Genomic DNA, 18,832 nt, shown 5'->3' with positions numbered 1-18,832 from the left:
AAATGTCTGTTCAGGTTCTTTGCTCATTTATTAACTGTGTTATTTGGATTTTTGCTATTGAGTTGCATGAGTTCTTTACATATTCTGGATATTAACCTCTTATCAGGTTTGCAAATACTATTTTTCCATTCTGTTAGGTTGTCTTTAAGAATAGAATTTTTATAATACTTTGTCATAACATGGGTGTGACTGTGGAAATGTTTGGTACTACAGAGAGGGTCTCCAGTTATTTCCTGGAAATGTATCAAAAAAGTAATTGAGCTTAGTCATGAATTATACATTTTTAAGCAGAAAGATATGTCCCAAATTTGCTAGTTCTTTTCTGTGATAAAATGTGATCAAAGTTTTTTGTTTTTCTTTTTGTTTTCTTTTTTAAATCAACACACTTCATCTGTACCTTGCAGATAAATGTGACTAAACAATGAGAGAGAAAACAGGTATTTTGGAATAGAAATCTCTCATATGGAAAGAACATTTTACAAAAAGGAGATTAGAAGTCTTTTCATCATTATGAATTTTTTTTTCTGAAAATGTTATCTGTTACCTACCAAAGCATTTAAATCTAGAAACAAATCCAGAAAAAAATATTACCCACTTATAAATCTTCCAAGTTTCAGTGTTTTGAACCTGTTTAGTAAAATATAATGATTTCTGATTATTTTTAAAATTAACTGACTAAAACCAGACGAGATGAACATTTACTAACTGAATTTCGACAAAAATCTTTCTGGTATACAGGGTTGCAAATTTTAATAAGTGTAGCCAGAAATTTATGTCTTTATTTGGACGGTCATATTTTAGTGAAAAATATTTTAAACTGTGATGGTCACAAAAACAAAGTCAGACCTCTAAATTAATTTTATCACTGTGTTAAAGCAAAATTAAAAAAAATAATGAATCATTATAATCACATGACTTTCCTAAAAATATTAGTTCAATATAATAATATAAAATGTTATTTATGTATAGTAATAATTTTCTCTGAGTGCAAAAATGTGTCCTGCATTATTAATAAAACAGATGAAAATATTTTTTGAAGTACTGTTTATTTCAATCATTTAACATTTCCGTTTTTGTGTGTGTTGTATAATGTGTATAATATTTTAGTGGTGCATGATTTAACCTATAAGTGTAGAAATATTTTATAATTGTAGAAATACTTTACACATATATTAAAGTATGCATGCTCAAATTTTTTTCCTGATGAGGAACAATACCTAGGGTTAGGGACCGATGCTGTAAGTCATTGACATATATTTTCCTAATTAATCTTCTTAACAATTTATGAGATGCATACATTTCAATAATAACATTTAACATTCCATTTTACAGATGAAGAAAGAGGAGAACCAGAGACCTTCAGTAGGTCGAGAGCTCATCCTTCGGCACAGAGTTAGTGGACGGTTGATGGGAAATTTGTAAACTCTAGAACCTGATGTCAGAGCCTATGTTTGGTACTAGAGGTATTGAACTAGAACAACCTCTTAGTAGAGGACATGTTAAGAACCCAGAAGGGCTCAAGGTTAAGTCAAGCTGTGGTTGATAATAGTTACTGGTTGATAATTAGGTCCCAAGTTTCACCTAAGGGCCCCTTTCTTTACATCTTACTCTAATTTTGCATAGTGTTCATTTCAGGCTTGGGTTAAGTGTTGAAGGGTGTTCTGATTATTTGTTTCGTTACCCTCTCCTATGGGAAAACCTATAGTCTGGAACACGAGGCACTAACCGGAGTACCACAGCTCAGCTGCTGGCAGCATTCTGTAATTGCAAGTAACGAACTTAAGAGAAAAGGGTTACTTCATTACTGTTCATATAAACTCAAGCCCAAAAAAGTGACAGCACAGTATGACACGTATAAATCTTATAGCCATCCACAGAAATGACTGGGGGGGGCATGTGATTGGATCTTTGCTCTATCATAAACATTTCCACAACCTTTTATGCAGTCAGTTTATGTACGACGTACAGGAACTTCTGAAACTTGGGTTACTCTGTGATAGGCAATGATGTCTACAATGGAGCCATTATTGTCCATCATGTCACCGTGTGCTCTTTAACAGGGAGATTACTGACAAGATGGAGCATAATGACAATGAGGAAAATGTTCAAATGTTACTATCTGTCATGTCAGCTCACTGTCCACCACCTGGCAAAGGTCGGCTTGTTATAGCGTCCTCATAGGCCAGCAAGCTGAGGCCACGTAGCTCCATGAAATAACCCCGTCATTTTTATTTTATTCTTATTTTCAAAATATACCCAAAGGCTGCAAGCACTCTAATGTGTCAAGCTTCAGGCAGTGGTGAATTTCTGAGGCAGTTATAAGCCTCTGAAACAGGGTTTTACAGGGGAAAAACTGACAGACCCGTAATGATAGCTGCTCTAACAGGAGTCACTGTGACAAAAGCTGACTTCCTAAACCACAATGTGGCCCAATTGTGTAGAGCTGCTTTAATCTCCAATAAGCCTGATGTTCATCCTGACCTAATAATTTGTGCTTTTCAGATTGTTATGCACTGGCAGCTTCTAAATGGGTTCCTTCTACCTTGATGGAGGCTGTGTGATGAATTCAGATTCCTGGTTTGGGCAGTCGGGTCCCTGAGCCTGAGAGATTAAATCGGTGAGTGTGTGGTAAGACCTGTCAGTGAAAGGGGAAAGATTCAGTGGTAGATTGTGGGTGAAAAGCGACTGCTGCACTGGCCTTACCAGTGGAGAGTCACAGTCAGCAGGCTTAAAGGCCGTCAGACTGTGGCTGAGAGGGAGGGGCGGCAGTATGTGATCAACAACCATACTGTCATAAAGCCAGGGGTTCGGGCATGGTGCCACGCCCTAAGGGAACAACAAAATTATTTCCCTTAAGGAGCCGATAGTTTAGTGAGACATAAAAATGTCAAGAAATAAATACAATTAAAAATATTTTTTGTTTTACTCCCCATTGGGGAAAGATAGGATGGGAGTGTTAAGTACCTTGATTTTCCTGTACCACTTACCACTGTATCACTCGCCTATTCACTCATCCACCGCCCACACATCTATCTGTTCATTCATTTGACATGTACTGAAGGTTTCATGTGTTGGGCCCTGTTTCCATCCAGCACTCAACACATTCTTCTTCAAACCAGCATCTCTTCTCCCAGCCTTCCTATTCCTGTTCAGAGTATCAGTGTTCTTCCCTTCACACCTTCATCCTCACCACTTCCATATGCAGCATCTTTCTTCACCATCCTAGTTGCTCCTACTTCCTCCTTCCCATTCCTGTAGTTCCCACCCCAGTCCAGGCTCTTGGGTGATGAGCAGAGTGCCTACTGCATATATGTTTTCGATGTTTGACTTGGAGTTGAATCAGCTCGCACAATGACCATTAGTGACCTGTCTCCCTGCTTCCTGTCACTCTTCATCACATCACCCTATTTCATTTTTCTACAACCTGCCTTTTGATGGTTTAATAATTAGTTCCACCCATTTAGGGGCCTTATTTGTCCACAGCTGACAAATGAACCTCATGCCTAGATGGATCGTACCCTTTTTCATTCATGCTAGTAAATATTTACTGAATGAATGTTTCCTCAAAATCAGCCGAGCCTCATTTCCTCCATGAAATTTTCCATGACCTCCCCTTCCCAGTTATGAATCGTGAATACACACTTCCCCTGTGTTCCAATAACACCTAGAACATAACTCTATCAAAACGCTTACAAAAGCACGTTTTCATCATGATTGACTTGTCAATCTGCCACCCTTGTCCAACCCGAGGATGGGGTTGTCCTCTCCCATGTGAATTTGCATCCACATCCCTAGTGCCTCTCACACACTGACGTACATGTCTGTTGAGTGATTTTTTTAAAATAAGTGAGTATTTAAATAAATGGATTACAGAAATAACCACAAGCAGCAATCATGTTCACAAACCTCAGCTACCAGGATAGTCAAAGAGTAAAAAATGTCATCACTTAATTGAGTTTTTGGATCAATTTGGCTGTTACAGCTATGACACTGAATGTAGACTTAACATTTTCAGTAGAAGAAATGCAGATGTTTGCATTAACATCTGTTTTGACTCTGGCCAGGAATAGGCTTGAGACCCCGAGTGTAATCAATGCTCTGAATCACTATGTACTGATGGTCTTTCAACCAGGCTTGTATTTGAGCCATTCTTAGACCCTCAGACTCAAGAGTTCCCTTGGGATTCAGTGGGAAAACACCTGAAGGAGGAAGGAGGGACTTGGGAGCAGCAGGTGCCCTGAGAACAGTGTAGCTGAGTAGATGTTCACAGTTTACTAGAGCTGGGGTTTCTGGCTTCTGGCTTCGGCTTGGCTCCTGGGATCGACCCTGAGTTGGACAGACCAGACTCAGTAACCAGAGGCAGGATCTTCCCAGGCAGAATCTCAAGGACCCGCATGTGACTTGCACTTGTGTGAATGCTGCTCTTCCTTCCTTTTTTTTTACCCTTCTCCGTCCTCCCTTCCAACCCCTTTCTTGTGATCCTCCATTTGTTGAGTGTCTAATACATTTTAGACTCAGAGCTTGGCCTTGCAGAGAAAACTGCTTGAGTATTTGCCCCCAAGAACTGTATGATCTAGTTGGAGAACTAATTAAGCACACATACAATAATAGCTCAACGGAGTGGGAGACACGTGTCATCAGAGCAGTTCTGAAGAGGTGTAGCTCGTTCACAGAAGAAGGCATATGACGGGCATTGGGAATACAATGAAAAGTAAGCTACGATCCTTTACCACCATATTAGTCTCCCGCCTATTGAGAAAGACTGACATATAAATGTATTATTATAAAATTAGCAGTATTAGGAACAGTGCTCTAGAAGGTCAAATAAGTAGCATCTTACTCAACTGGGGACTCAGAGATGGCTTCCTAAAGGGATGACTCCTGAGCGACACCATTTTTGGTTTACCTGAGCTATCACGTAGCACTTAATATGTGCCAAATATTGTTCTAGACACTGTTCATATATCACCTCATTTAATCCTCACAACAATCCTATAAAGTCAGTATTATTATCACTTCCATTCTATCAATAAGAAAATATACACAGAGAGGTTAAGTAACTTGTTCAAGGTTACACAGCTTATAAGTGTTAGAGCTTGGATTCAAGCCCAGGCAGTTTGGTTCTTGAGTCTAGTAACTGTGCTACGCACCTTCCAGCATTCAAAAATACCACAGATAAAATCTGAAGGCAAACAACAATCTGGCAAAATATTTTTATCACACAACAGTGTTAATGCTATAAAAATTTTTTTCAGATTGCTTTTAAAAAGTTAAACACTTCAATAGAAAAATGGGGAAAGAACACTAAGAGGAAATACACAAGAGATATAAATGATTACCAAATATGTGAGAATGTTTAACCTCACTAGAAAGAAACACAAAATAAAACAAAATCCCTGTATTACCCCCTAAATTGGAGAGTTTCATTTAATTATTGCTACAGCGTTTCTGAGAATAATTTGGCAATTTAAGTTAAAAGCCTTAAAGCGTTGCATATCTTTTGTTTAACAAATACACTTCCAAAAATTTATATAAAGGAAATCTTAGTTTATGTCAAATAATTTCATCAATAAGGATAGTATTTATCACAGTATTATTTATAACTAAGTAGTTATAGAGTGAAGTGACTGGTAGCCCCCAGGAAATCTAAGAAGGCCTCTTTGAGATATAAAGTTTGATGAGCCTTGAGTGACAATAAGAAGCTGGCCGTGGGAAGATCATCAGGAGGAATCCAGGCACTGGGAATTGTTAGTCCAAATACGAGGTGGATAAAGCTGCTTGTGGTTGAAGACCAAGAAGAATGCCTGTGTGGCAGGAGCAGCAAGGGCAAGGAGGGACTAGGGTGTGAAATGAAGTTACGGAGAAAGGCAAGGCTGGATCCTGCAGGACTTAGAATTGGATAATGGGTTTGGGTTTGACTCACAGCGCAACAGGAATCCACTAACAGGTCTTGAGCAGGTGACGTGTCTGTGTGATATGATCTGACTCGTGATTTTAAAAGATTACTATTAGGAATTTGCTAGACACATGGGGGTGGGGTGCAAGGAGGGAATTCTATGAAAAGGAATAGCACATTGGAAGGCACAGCACTGAAAAATATTCTATACGGGTGGAATAAAAGGTTCATGAAAACAAGACACTGATGAGGTTGGTACTCAAGGTCTTGCAAGGTCTTGACTAAGAATTTTGAACTTTATCAGTGGTGGGAGTGGAAGCATTTTCAGCAGAGCAATAACATGGTCAAGTACGCATTCTAGAGATTCCCCCTGCCACAGCTATGTGGACAATAGAGGCGCTGAGAGACCAGCAAGCCAGACTAGAAGTGATGGGGCCTGAGAAGGCAGGGGCGCCGAAGAGGTCCAGAGGAAGAGTATTTACAAGAGACTGAGATGGGAGGGTATTCAAGATGTCAGCAGTGTATATAAAGAGGAATTCAGGGTGATTCCCGGTTTTCTGGTATGACTACTGAGTTGATAAGAGTAACTGAGACGATATGAAGCAGATTTTCAACAAAAGATGGTGAGTCCAATTTGGACACAGTGACTAATTTATTTAGGGATCATCCAAGTGGAGATGTTCTGGAGGTAGGGTGGAAATGAGGGGCAAGAATTCAGCAGAGTTGTGGATCAGAGATGAAGATGTGGGAGTTACTGATCTAAAGGTGGTAGCCTGAGGCCATGGGTGTGGAGAAGGTCACTCAGGGTCAGTGTGAGAAGAGCAGACCCAGGTTACTGATGGGCACATCCCTGGGGACGTACTGACATTTGGGGGTCAAACGAGATACAATAAATTGTGAAGTGGACTGAGGACTGTCAGAGAAGCAGGAGGAAAATAGAAAGAGAACAGTCAAGTAGAATAAAACAAAAACATAAATTAGCTGGAGCAATTCAGAAGTGAGCAATAAGCTTACCAGAAGAAGTTTCACTGAGTTGTAGAAAGTGTAGACAGGGGCCACAGACTGCACTTTCTAAATGCTTTACCGAGAAGAGAGTAGAAATATGGAATGGAGGCTAGAAGAAATGCGGAATCCAGGGAAGATGCTTTTCAAAGAACCAGAAGTGATGTGATTCTGATTTTAAGTTAGAGCAAACACAGAGGAAAAGACTGAATATACGGCAGAGAGGTGACTGAAGAGTCCTCTGGAAGGAGGGTTGGTGTTCAGCCACAGGCAGAGAGGCAGGGCATGGTGCTTCTCCAGTCTTCTCTCTCCCTTGAGCAATTTGTTCTATGCACTAATCTCTGGTCAGCTGGCACTAATTCTTCATGTTGATATTTTAGCTTCATTGACTAATACTGACTAACTTCATATTTTCTCTCTTTCTCATCCCCCCCCCCACTTCTCATTATGCAACTCCTCCCAGCTCAGTCAGCTGCAATTCACCAGAGTCACCTCAGACATGGCGCTTCTCCCTCCAATGGATGTGGGTGGGGCAGGGTCTCCAGAAGAGGCTGATTGCTGAGCTGGTTTTCATAGATGTGGCTGAGATACATATCTTATGTCTCATTCTCACTTCCTATGAGGTAAGTACTCTGATCTCTACTTTTCAGAAGAGAAAACTGAGGCTCAGAAAAGCTTACTAATTTACCCAATGTCATGCAGTTGGTAGGATAGCTGAACTGGGATCAAAATTCTGTCCTGTATGACTCTGAAGCCCACTTTTCCTTTAACCAGCTTGTAAAGTCATGTTCCAGTAGATTTGAGGATTAAGAGGCTGGAGGCAAGGAGGCGTGTAGAGAGGTTTTTGCAGAAAACAGACCTATGGGGATACATAGGTAGCAGCAGAGGGACCGAAGAGATGCGGGTGGAACTGTGTGGGAAGCATGCTTTAGGGAGAAAGCACCGAACTTCGCCTTGGAGAGTTACAGGGCAAACTATTTGATGTCTGTGTCCAAAAATGGCATTATCTATGTCCCATATCTTGATTTCTAAATAACATTCCAGCCTTGGCTGTTTCCAAAGCTGGGGCAGAGAAAGTACAAGGTGAATCTGGGATGTCTTATTGTGCCAGAAAGCAACTAAGTGCTCAAAGATTAATGAGAGCATGTCAAAAGGACACAGGAAGCCACAGGAACTAGCTTGAAGGGATCTTCCCTGGCTGAATTGGAGACAATTTGAGCAAGAAAGAGAATAATGAGTAAATAAAACAAAAAGAGTCCCTGAATTCATGATGATATGGGGAGAGGGGAGAGTAAAAAAGGAGACAGCTTTTCTTTTCAATAAATGTAGAGTTAGGTAGATACATACAAAAATGTACATAGAATTAGAAAATCACCATTATGCAAACCTATGCAGTAAGTGATTTTAGACAAGCATTATTAATTGATGCTAAAACATTGGGTGGATGGTTGTTGGGGAATAGAATATTCACAGACTTAAAGTGTCGCCACATAGGACCTATTAATTACAAAAGTGAAAATATATTTTTATAGTGAGCAGATCTTGTGGACACCAAGTATCAAATTTAGTAAAGACAAAATGGTCAGCATATGCCTTTTACATGACTTAATACAGGGAAGCAGGGAAGCATATACTATTGCTTATATAATACTCTTGCCATATGCTTAACTGAGGCGTAAACATGAGTAAATAAATTCAGGCTGTGGGTTACTCTACAATACAATTGGCGTGTACTGTTAAAGTTTCAATGTCTTAAGGACAAAAAAAAAAAAAATAAAAAAGGGAGGGTGATTATTCTAGCTCAAAGGAAACTACAGAGATAGCCAGATATGACAAGTGAAACTTAATTGGATCTGAGATTTCTGAAGATTATAAAAGTCATTTGGGGATAACTGGGAAATTTGGTCTGCCATTCACCAGACCTTGGAAGTCACTGCTCCATCCTAATAACAAGTAAAAAGTCCCAAAACACAAAATTTCACAGGTTTTACAGATCAGCAAATGAAGGAAGGTCACATGGCAAACTGCTGCCCCCTAATTGGAGAGGCAGATATGTAGAGACAGAGAGTCAGAACTTACCAGAGCAGGAGACTGGTGAGCAGAAAGCTCTGCAGGAACCAGCGCCAGAGCAGGAAAATCTGAACTGTAACTGACAAATTGCTGGAGGCTCCATGAGGGCAAGTCTGAGTGTCGACTCCAGAGGGTCCCAGTCACAGGGCAGCCCCACACCTTTTTGAGTTTTACCTCCAGGAGCTCAACCATGTTCTCACAATGACTATCAGAGAAAAATTCCCTCTCAATTCCAGCAGTGGAAGAAGAAAAGCAACCATTTGGAAATACATCGGAACATTCTGTTCTTCTCAACAAGGTTTGCCCACAGGAAAAACTAGTTAACCAGAGCCTAATCTGCTGGGATTTTTTCAGAACATAAATTACGCGGGGGAAAGGGAAATACTCAATTCTTGTCCCACCTAGGGGAGGAGGGAGGTGTACTTAGAAACACTTGTCAAGTTCACTGTCCAAAGACAGGTTCACTGAAAGACCGAGACCTACTCAAAGGACTACATGGTGCTTCCTTGCCACCCACACCACACCACCACATTACTAAAGGCCTGTTTACAGCAGTTCCTTTTACCTGGCACATCATGTCCAGCTATCAAAGAAAATTTACAAGACATACCAAAAGGCAAAAAGCACAGTTGAAAGAGAGCACGAATCAGGACCAAACTCAGATATGGCAGGAATGTTGGAATTTCAGACCAGGAATTGAAAACAACCATGATTAATATACTAAGAGCTCTAATGAGTGAAGTAGACAGCATACAAGAACAGCTGGAAAACGTAAGCAGAGAGGAAATTCTAGGAAACAATCAAAAAGAAATGCTAGAGATCATAAACACTAATAGAAATGAAGCATACCTTTGCTGGTCTCATTAGTAGACTGGATACAGTTGAGAAAAAAAATCTCTGAGGTGGAGGATATGTCAATAAAATCTTCAAAAACTGAAAAGCAAAGAGAACAAAGATTAAAAAATTAGGACAGAACATCCATGAACTGTGGGACAACCACAAAAGGTATAATGTACACATAATGGAAATTTCCTAAGGAGAAGAAAGAGAGAACGGAATAGAAGAGATACTTGAAGCAATAATAGCTAAGAATTTCCCCCAAATTAATGTGAGACACCAAACCACAGATCCAGGAAGCTCAGAGAACACCAAACAGGATAAATGACAAAAAGCTACACCTAGGTATATCATTTTCAAACTACAGAGAATCAAAGATAAAGAAAAAAATCCAGAAAGAAGTCAGAGGAAAGAAATACCTTACCCATAGAAGAGCAAAGATAAGAATTAACATCTGACTTCTCAGAAACCATGCAAGCAAAAAAAGAGTGGAGTAAAATATTTAAAGTGTTAGGAGGAAAAACCACCAACCTAAAACCAATCTTACATTTTTTGTATGTGATAATGGTATTGCAGTTAAATAGGAGACTGTCTACTTAGGAGACAGATGTTGAAATAGTAAGGGATGCAGCATAATGACATCTGCAACTTTACTTTCAAATGTACAGGTAAATGTTTTCAATTAGTGGATTTTTAAAAAAATGTCTATTGTGTTTATAATAACTACAATAGAAAATTACCTATAATAAGAACAAAATAGAGTGTTAAATTATAAAAATAGCATTTTCTGATCTGAGGTCCATAAGAGACCATTTCCATCTCTCTAAAATCCAAAGCCCTGCACATCTCAAGAAGGAAATTGTTAATTGATCAAGATAATATAGACTGAAAAGCTAGGTGATTTAGTAGTAATAGTTTAGACGCAGAAATCCCAGTCCCATGTATTTACCCCAGTGAAATGAAAACATATGCTTCCACACAAAAACATGCATACAAATGTTTATAGGCTGTATTTATAGTCACCCCAAACCAGCTCCATCCCAAAAGTCCTCCTATGGGTGAATGGATAATCTGTGTCACATTCATGCAATGGAACACTACTCAGCAATAAAAATGAATGAACTGCTATGTATGCAACAAGATGGGTGAACTGCAAAAGCATTATACAAAGTAAAAGAAGCCAGATTCAAAAGGTTACACGCTATATGTTTCCACTTATTTATGACATCCTTCAAAAGACAAAACTAGGGGACAGAGAAGAAATCAACAGTTGCCCTTAGTCAACTACACAGCGCAATCTCTGCTCATGAGAGAGATTTCTGGGGTGATGGAACTGCTCTGTATTCCAGTTGTGACAGTGGTTGCATAAATCTATATATGTGTTAAAATTTTTAGAATTATACACTAAAAAAAGGTCAAGATTACTATGTGTTAACTTAAAATATAAAAAAAGAAAAAGGAATAAAACTCTGTAACATTTGAATTTGAAAATTCTGATAGAACAAAGATGAAAGAAGTTGATGGATTATGAGTGCCTTTTAATAACATTAAAATATAACATTATCATCATCTGTAAAAATTCATCAAGTTATACACTTACGACTTGTACACTTTTCTGAATGTGTGAATGAAAAGTTTAAAAATACGAAGTTTACTCTAGTAGATGGGCTATTCTACAGCTGAAAATAATGCTTTGATTGAATAATATGATAGAAATATCCCCTGCAGGTCTAGAGTTACGGCATGATTTCAAACAACTGTAATCTTCTTATTGCTTCAAACTTTTCCTCATTTCAGGGCGGAGTAAGGGCCCTAACCACTACCTTCCTAAATTTATGGCATGAAGACATGGACGATTCAAATACTCTGGTCTTCTCCACTGTTTATCACTTAAAATATCCCATGACATCTATGTGTCTGCTGAGACTGCTGATAGAGCAACTACCACTTCCTTTCACTCTGTGAAAACTTACATTATTATTATGTGCAAACTGGAGTGGGAGTGCTGATCTGGCCAAATAACTGAGTCTCCATACAATGCCTAATGATCCACATATTCTAGAGCTGAATAATAATGCAGTATGTCTTCTGTTTATACCATGTTTTATATTTTGGGGGTAAGAATAAAGGAAGAAGATATTTATTGAGAGTTTATTAAATGCCAGGCATGGTATTCAGTGTTTTACATTTGTTATTTTATTCAATTCTCACAATTACCAGTTTAGCTCAAGGTTATTATCCCCTTTTTCGTGGAAAATGGCTAGATTTTTCCAAGGTCTCAGAACATATGAATGGTGTAACTAGGACCCAGCTTGGTGAGCTTCGGGACCAGAATTAGCAAGACAGTTATCACCCCAAACCCACTGTGGTGTCAGGAGGCTGTCCAGACCAAAAGTGGTCTCCACCATGAAGACAGTTACACATGAAGCCTGTTGCCACTTGTAGGCTGACAATACCTTTTGCCACACAGCTGGATCCACAGAGCTCCTGAGACAAGTGTATGTGCCCCATGAATGCAGGATGTTTTTGCTCCCAGGGGGTGACTGCATCAGTGATTGACTGAGGCCTTTAGTATCAATACCATGGCACCCCAGCCTCAGGAACACCAAACTCCAAAAAATCCTATTGCTTCAGATACTCAGCCTGAATTCTGGAAAGTGATGGAAACTTGTCTTCAAGTGACAACCTCCTTACCACAGGACTTATGGACTTGCATCCTTGGATTTCTTCCATGGACCAATTCCAGCTGTCCTACCTTTTGATGATTTATTTCAGACACCTTCCAGGCTTTACCCCAGAACTTCACCATGAAAAGACAGCAGGAATCCTAGAGAGTTGTCATGGCAACCCCTAGATATCATCTTCAGAATGCCCCATGGCTGTTGAGTCCAGATTTATCACAATTATGCTTATACATGGACGGCAAGCTCTTGCATAGGCAACCAGGCCCCAGTAAATAGACTAATTTGTAATTACGTGGATCACTCTAAGGCTGCTGGCAGCAAGATTTTAGGGAGCTGCTTTGAATGCTGGCTTACTGGTGGCTGCTTCTCATATTTTCATGGGCCTGTACCTCAAAAGCCAGTGGGGAGTAAAGAGCTAACCAACATTTGCATTTTGTCAAAAAAAACCTTCAGAGTCAAGTTTTATGAAGGCATTTCATGAGAAGTTTGTATCAGTGGACCCTTTCTCCCTAAAGTGAAGAGAGAGAGTCTCATTTCCATTTCCTCTGTCTCATGCACCACCCTTAAAACAATGGCAGCACAAAACCCAGCTATGCAGTATCTGCTCCCAAGAAGGGTGGTGCTCAGTCTGCCCAGCATCTTGTGCAGTGGGCGTTCGTCTAGCATTGTCATTGCAATTTTTATTGAATCTCATGATGTGCACAGATGTGCTTGGTAAGCATCCCAAGAGGGAAAAAGACTCTACTCAACATCCCTGTTCCCAGATGGCACTACCTTACAGAATCACTTTCTGGGCTACGTCCTCTGGGATCCTGCAACCATTTAAAGTCTCTGGATTTTGGTGTTTTAACAAGGCTTTAATTACTAAGGTAAGTGTATGCACCTGCTAAGGCATTCCTAATTATTTGATAATGGTGCAATCTTTCTCAATACAGCCAGTTTTGTGGTGTAAGCTACACTAATGAAGCACACTGAGAGAACACATTCCCCCAATGTAGGGGAAGCTTATTTAAATTAAATAAATTTGCAAAGGACTGAACTTTTACCACTGGCCTTAACAATTATGCATCGGTATCTCATGCTGGAAGCCAGTGGGCATGGTGTTGGGGAAAGAGACACTTTTCCCATTACTTGTTCTCAAAGTGTCTTTCAGAAAAATTGTCACTCTTAAAATTTTATCCTTTCCAGATTGCTTTACATTCCACTCCTTGTTCCACCCTTGTCTTGAAAGAAAGGAAGAAAGGAAAGAAGAAAGAAAGAAAGAAAGAAAGAAAGAAAGAAAGAAAGAAAGAAAGAAAGAAAGAAAGAAAGAAAGAAAGAAAGAAAGAAAGAAAGAAACTCTAGCTTGCATCTTTTGTTGTTCACTTGGCAACAACTTGTAGAAGCACTGTTTTGACAATGCTGAAATTTTTCTTTTCCACCCGATTTTTACCATTGCCACATGTGGTCTGTAGTGGTTTAGTAATAAGATCTTTGCTGTAACATCTGCAAATTAGCACCTTGCATTGCAACCTCTCTGGAAACTTGCTGATGGTTTGCAATTGTAGTAAGTCAGAGTTGACACTATATCCAAGTGTTTCAAACTTTGCTGTTTTGGACTAAAAAAAGAAGATTCCAACTGCCAGATGGTTTCCAAATTGCTGTTGGGAGCCACACTAGCGAAACACAGTATCTCATTTCTCAAGCACACACATTCACTTCAGTACACGAAGTTACTGTGGGAAGAAACAGGCACTGTTCTAAACCAATTCCATCTATTCTTCTCTGTTCCTTGTCATTTGCCTTTTCTTACGAAATATTCTGGTGAAGTGATCCAGTTCACCAGTTTTCAAAAGGCTATCTATCATTCACACAATTTTCCATGTAGACATAACAGAACTTCCTTAATCATCTAACTGTCCTGAAATTTTATGCCAATCAAGCTGATTTTAAAAAAAATCCCAATAAAACAAGAGCATTCTTTTAAATACACCAATGACCTACTGTTGAAATTTTAAACTATTTACAAATGACAGCCAAGACAAATGAGCAAAAGGTCAGAACCCATACAAACGAAAAACTGTTGCAAATAGGGGTCAAAGGATTAATAGAGTGTTCAGGCCCCAACTTTGAAGGCTGCTTAAGGATGGCTTTCAGTTGTGCCAAGGTCCAGACGCTTCACATGCTGCTGTAGTTAGATGGAGCTTATAACCACACAGGTCTAGATTACGCTGCTCTTGTTTTGTCCCACCATCACACAGGACTGGAGAATGGAGCAACTGGGGGTGGGTAAGAGCAGAGCAGAAGCACGGTGGCAGGGGCGTGGGTACCAGCAGAGATTGCAGTGCCAGGCAAATCGGAAGGCGGTGTGGGCCTCCCAGCTGATTCCTCAGTGTCCTAGAGATTTCTGTTATTAATGTGGCTGGGGGCATGTACTGCTGATAATTACTGCTAGCTGGAATAATTAATAAGAATAATTGCTCGGCATGGAAAGGGAAAGGGAAGCTCTGGGAGGTGGAAAAAGCAGGCTGGAGGAGCAAGAGACTCCCCAAGCGCATTTATATAGACAGGAAGTTCAGCGGCAAGCATCCTGAGAATCAAAGAGTTGTCTGGATGCCAAGGGCAAAAGTTACGAGACACCAAGTGAGGCTGAATTCAATAGTCTTACCTTGGAATGCAATGGAAAAGAAGCTTGTCATGGCTTCGGTGAGGGGTGACTCCCTTTGGAAATAATAGGTGAAGGTTGTGAAAAAAATACAGTGTGAAGGGAATTAAGAAGTGGCTCAAAATGAGCAGACAAGTCTGTTTCTGGCATAAACCCAATAGTAACAGCAGAAGAGAAGCAAAAAAGGAAGAAAAGTAAGGAATGATGCCCCGGTGAGAGTTTGGGAGAGTTTAATCCCAGCTTGAAAGAGGAGAAAAGCATCCATTAGAAATCAAGCATCGGTGTTGACAGTCTGTAAAATGACCACAATTTGATGTAATAGGGTGAATTTTGAATAGGGCTGCGTACAGTTGCCAACACAGTCCTTGATATTGCAGCTTTCTACGAATTACACTTAAATAGTCCCCCAGAGGCAAGACGAGCATATGCAAAACTTAAAGCAGTGAGGAAACTGGATGTGAAAACTTCAGTACAAGCAGTGTATGGGACCTGGCAGGGTGAGTTCTGACAATGGCATACAGAGCCCCGGGCCAGGCCCAAGTGCTGGGTGTTCACTGTGACCCTCTGCAGGAGACAGGGCACCCTGTGCAACGTTGTGTCACAAGATAAGGAAAGTCCGTGAAGGCCAGGGGTGACTAATGATTATTCCTTTTCCCTACAGGAATCATACAGGAAGAGCAATTAAAGCCAAAAAAAAAGATGGAGCTGCCAAATTATCTCTTACCAAACATTCGATGTTAGGCACTGCATTTCACTGGATAATGCTAATCCTCTCTCCATGTTTATAACATGCATGGATTACAAATTGTCAGGTAAGAGAAGGAATGCTGCTAAAACAGTCAATGGCAAGTGTGTGGCGGTGCGGCTATTTCAAGGTCATCCTGCTGCTCAGTGTGGGGGTGATACTCTCTTCACCAAGCTGCTAGCACCTTGGGGTGGCAGCCCTGCTGGGTCAGGGGCTTGCATGCCCGAGGACAGCTGTTGTCATCTTGGGTTGAGCGGCTTTGTGTCTTACAGCATTTAGGGAATTCCAAAGGGAAGACTCTGTAATGGCCAGTGGCTTTTGAAAGAATGGCACAGGAGGAGGATAAGAGAACCAGGCACAAGCCAGACTCCTGGTTTTCAGCCAGAAGACAAGGCCAAGCAGCGCCACAGTGAGAGGGGATGGCTGACATGTCATTAGGGGCAGGACTCAGTCACATCACTACGTTCCAAGGAAGCTTTGCCCACCCCAACTGAACGTGGCATTTCTTGGCAAACAAGAATATGAACTGGACCTTGAAGTTGCCCCCAGGTCTCCACCCAGTGGCACTGAGGAGTGTGGTGGGCCAGCACCCGATGGGGTTGCTGGTATTTATCAACGGCTATGGCAGAGTTAGCAGAATCCAGAGTAAAGCTGAGTATGCCTTGGAACCCGAGGAAACACTGCAAGTTAGAAATGCATTCAGTTCTTGTTTTTCTCACAGCTCTGAAAAATTAAGAGTTGAGGAAGTATGAGTAATTACTGGCACAAACAGCTGAACTCAAGTATGTGGACCCACATGGGCTGGGAAGCAGGGCGATAGTGGGAGAGGAAGTGGGGTGGAGCCCAGGTTTGAAGAAGTCATGAGTCAGTCCTTAAAGAAAAGGTCAGAACACCTCAGCATTCTTGCCATCCTGTCTAACTGCAGAGCATCCAGGACCCCCAGCTCAATATTCCAGTTTACACTGAAGAACTGAGAGAAAACTCTGTTAGTAGGTGCAACAGAAAGTTCCAGGGCTTTGAAGTCAAACACACATGGAACTAAGTCTTGGCTCTGCAGCTCATCACAGAGTGATCTTAGACAAGATATTTAACCTCTGTACAGCATGGATGGTAATATGTATCTGGTAGGCCTTGTGTCGGACTGAAAGTAAAATATGTAACGTGCTCAGCACACTCATTGCCTGGCACATATCAGGCACTCAGGGAATATCAGCTCCCACATCCTTCATCCTTCCCAGACTTCCATGGCCTTGGTTCCCTACTCTTGCCATCACCATCTCCTTGGCCCTCCGTAAGTGAATAAATAAAAAGTGGAATTATCAGAGGTTTGAAGAGGGGTCCTGATTATCTTGCCTTTCAAGATTTGAGCATCAAGTAATTTCTCTTTCCTGGTTATGGTTTCAGGAATTCCCACTCTTGTTCCATCAGAGTAGTGCCCCAGTCTATTCAACAGATCTTTACTAAGTACCTCCTATGGATCAGAAGTATGCCTGCTCCTAGCATAACTGATGCCTTCACCTTCTCCAGACACCAAGACCAAAGCTGTTGCAGGGAGCAAAAAAATTGAGATGAATCTCTTGGCCCCACCCTTCTGAAGGAAGGCATAGTGCCACAGGAGAGTGACTTACAGAGACAGCGGTCGGGAGAGAAGTCGGTCCTCACCTGGCTCAAAAAATGATCTTATCCCTTAACACTAACTGTTACGATGTGTTCTATACGTCTGGCATTGTTTTAAGTGCTTTCTATGTGCTAACCTATTTAATTCCCACAACAAGTCTCGGAGACAGAGATGGTCATCGCTTCATGTCAGAGATGATGAAAATGAAAGACACAGATGCTAAGGACCTTGTCTGGGTCACAAAGCTAGCTAGTAGTCTGGTTCTGGAGTCCCCCCTCTTGACGTCTACAACATGTAATCATGCCATCGTCCACTCCCACCTACTTACATCCTGATCTACAAAAGCAAGGCAGACACATCGCATCTTCCCCACTTCTATACCCAGGCTTCTCTTCAATGACTTCTCTTCCTCTTCAAGGATGCTATTAGTGTTTATTTTCGTGTAATTTAATCCCTTTTAAAATACTAGCTTGAGAGCAGAGGATACCATATATGTACTGTTTTATATTATCCTGGAGCTGGAACAACATTTTACCATTGTTTAGGTTTTGGCCCAGGTAAACTTCTCCTCTTATATCTCAGTAGAGAGGCCCAAGAAGGCTGTAATAAGTTTCTGAACTATCAAGAGACCAGATTCAGCCAAAAGGAAAACTTAGTCAATATTTAAAGAGAATCTTTTCGCTTAGTCCGATCTTAAGACTGAGATGGTCTCAAGCAATATTCTAGCAGGACCCAGTCCTTCTAACCTAGTTAGCAGAGGAGGGGAATGTGAGTTTCCCAGATGCCTGAGGGTATGGAGTTGCAGGGCAATCTGAAGTCCCAAGGGAACCAGTTCCCAAATATAAGTTTTAACTTGTTTACCTTCAGCTTGGAGCCTATTACAATAGTTCCTTTGGGATTCTACAATTGGCACTTAATTTATCCTCATCTTCTAGGGATTGGGGCATGTCTCTTTCCAGCTATGCTTAAGGCTGCATTATTTCCCAAAAGCTTTAAAACTGAGCCAAACTGTCCCTGTCCCAGAGGAGCAAACAAAACACTGGCAAGGAAAGACAACTTTTAAATCTCCCTTCCCCGTGGTCCCTTGGGGACAAAGCCACATCAGAGGGGACTGGTGCTTTAGCCTTCTTGTCTCCCACTGCCTGGCTCAGACCAAACAGATTTTTCTTTCTTTCCTTCTTCATTTCTGTTTGATGACTTTGAGATCGCTCTCCCTTTTTAGGAAGACGGTTCAATTTTACAGATGTAGCAAGAGAATGGTGATGTTTTAAATTAGGATCATGAGGCAGGATAGAGTCTGTTTTACCCCCCATATTACCTCCAGTGCTTAGCAGAG

General features: G+C 40.8%; 1 protein-coding gene across 1 annotated transcript in view; it reads right to left on the bottom strand.

Annotated features, from left to right (window-relative positions):
• Nucleotides 1-9,879, bottom strand: part of ZNF521 (zinc finger protein 521) — a 346,926-nt gene extending 337,047 nt beyond the window's left edge. Inside the window, exon 1 of the mRNA XM_072949085.1 lies at nucleotides 9,818-9,879. The gene's annotated coding sequence lies outside the window, so the exon portion shown is untranslated. The remainder of the gene's footprint in view (nucleotides 1-9,817) is intronic.
• Between the last annotated feature and the right edge of the window lie 8,953 nt (nucleotides 9,880-18,832).

This window comes from Vicugna pacos, chromosome 24 (assembly GCF_048564905.1).
Source record: "Vicugna pacos chromosome 24, VicPac4, whole genome shotgun sequence".
NCBI classification, from domain to species: Eukaryota; Metazoa; Chordata; class Mammalia; order Artiodactyla; family Camelidae; genus Vicugna; species Vicugna pacos.
The sequence above is the reverse complement of the archived record's forward strand: the minus strand, read 5'-3'. Positions and strand labels throughout refer to the sequence as shown.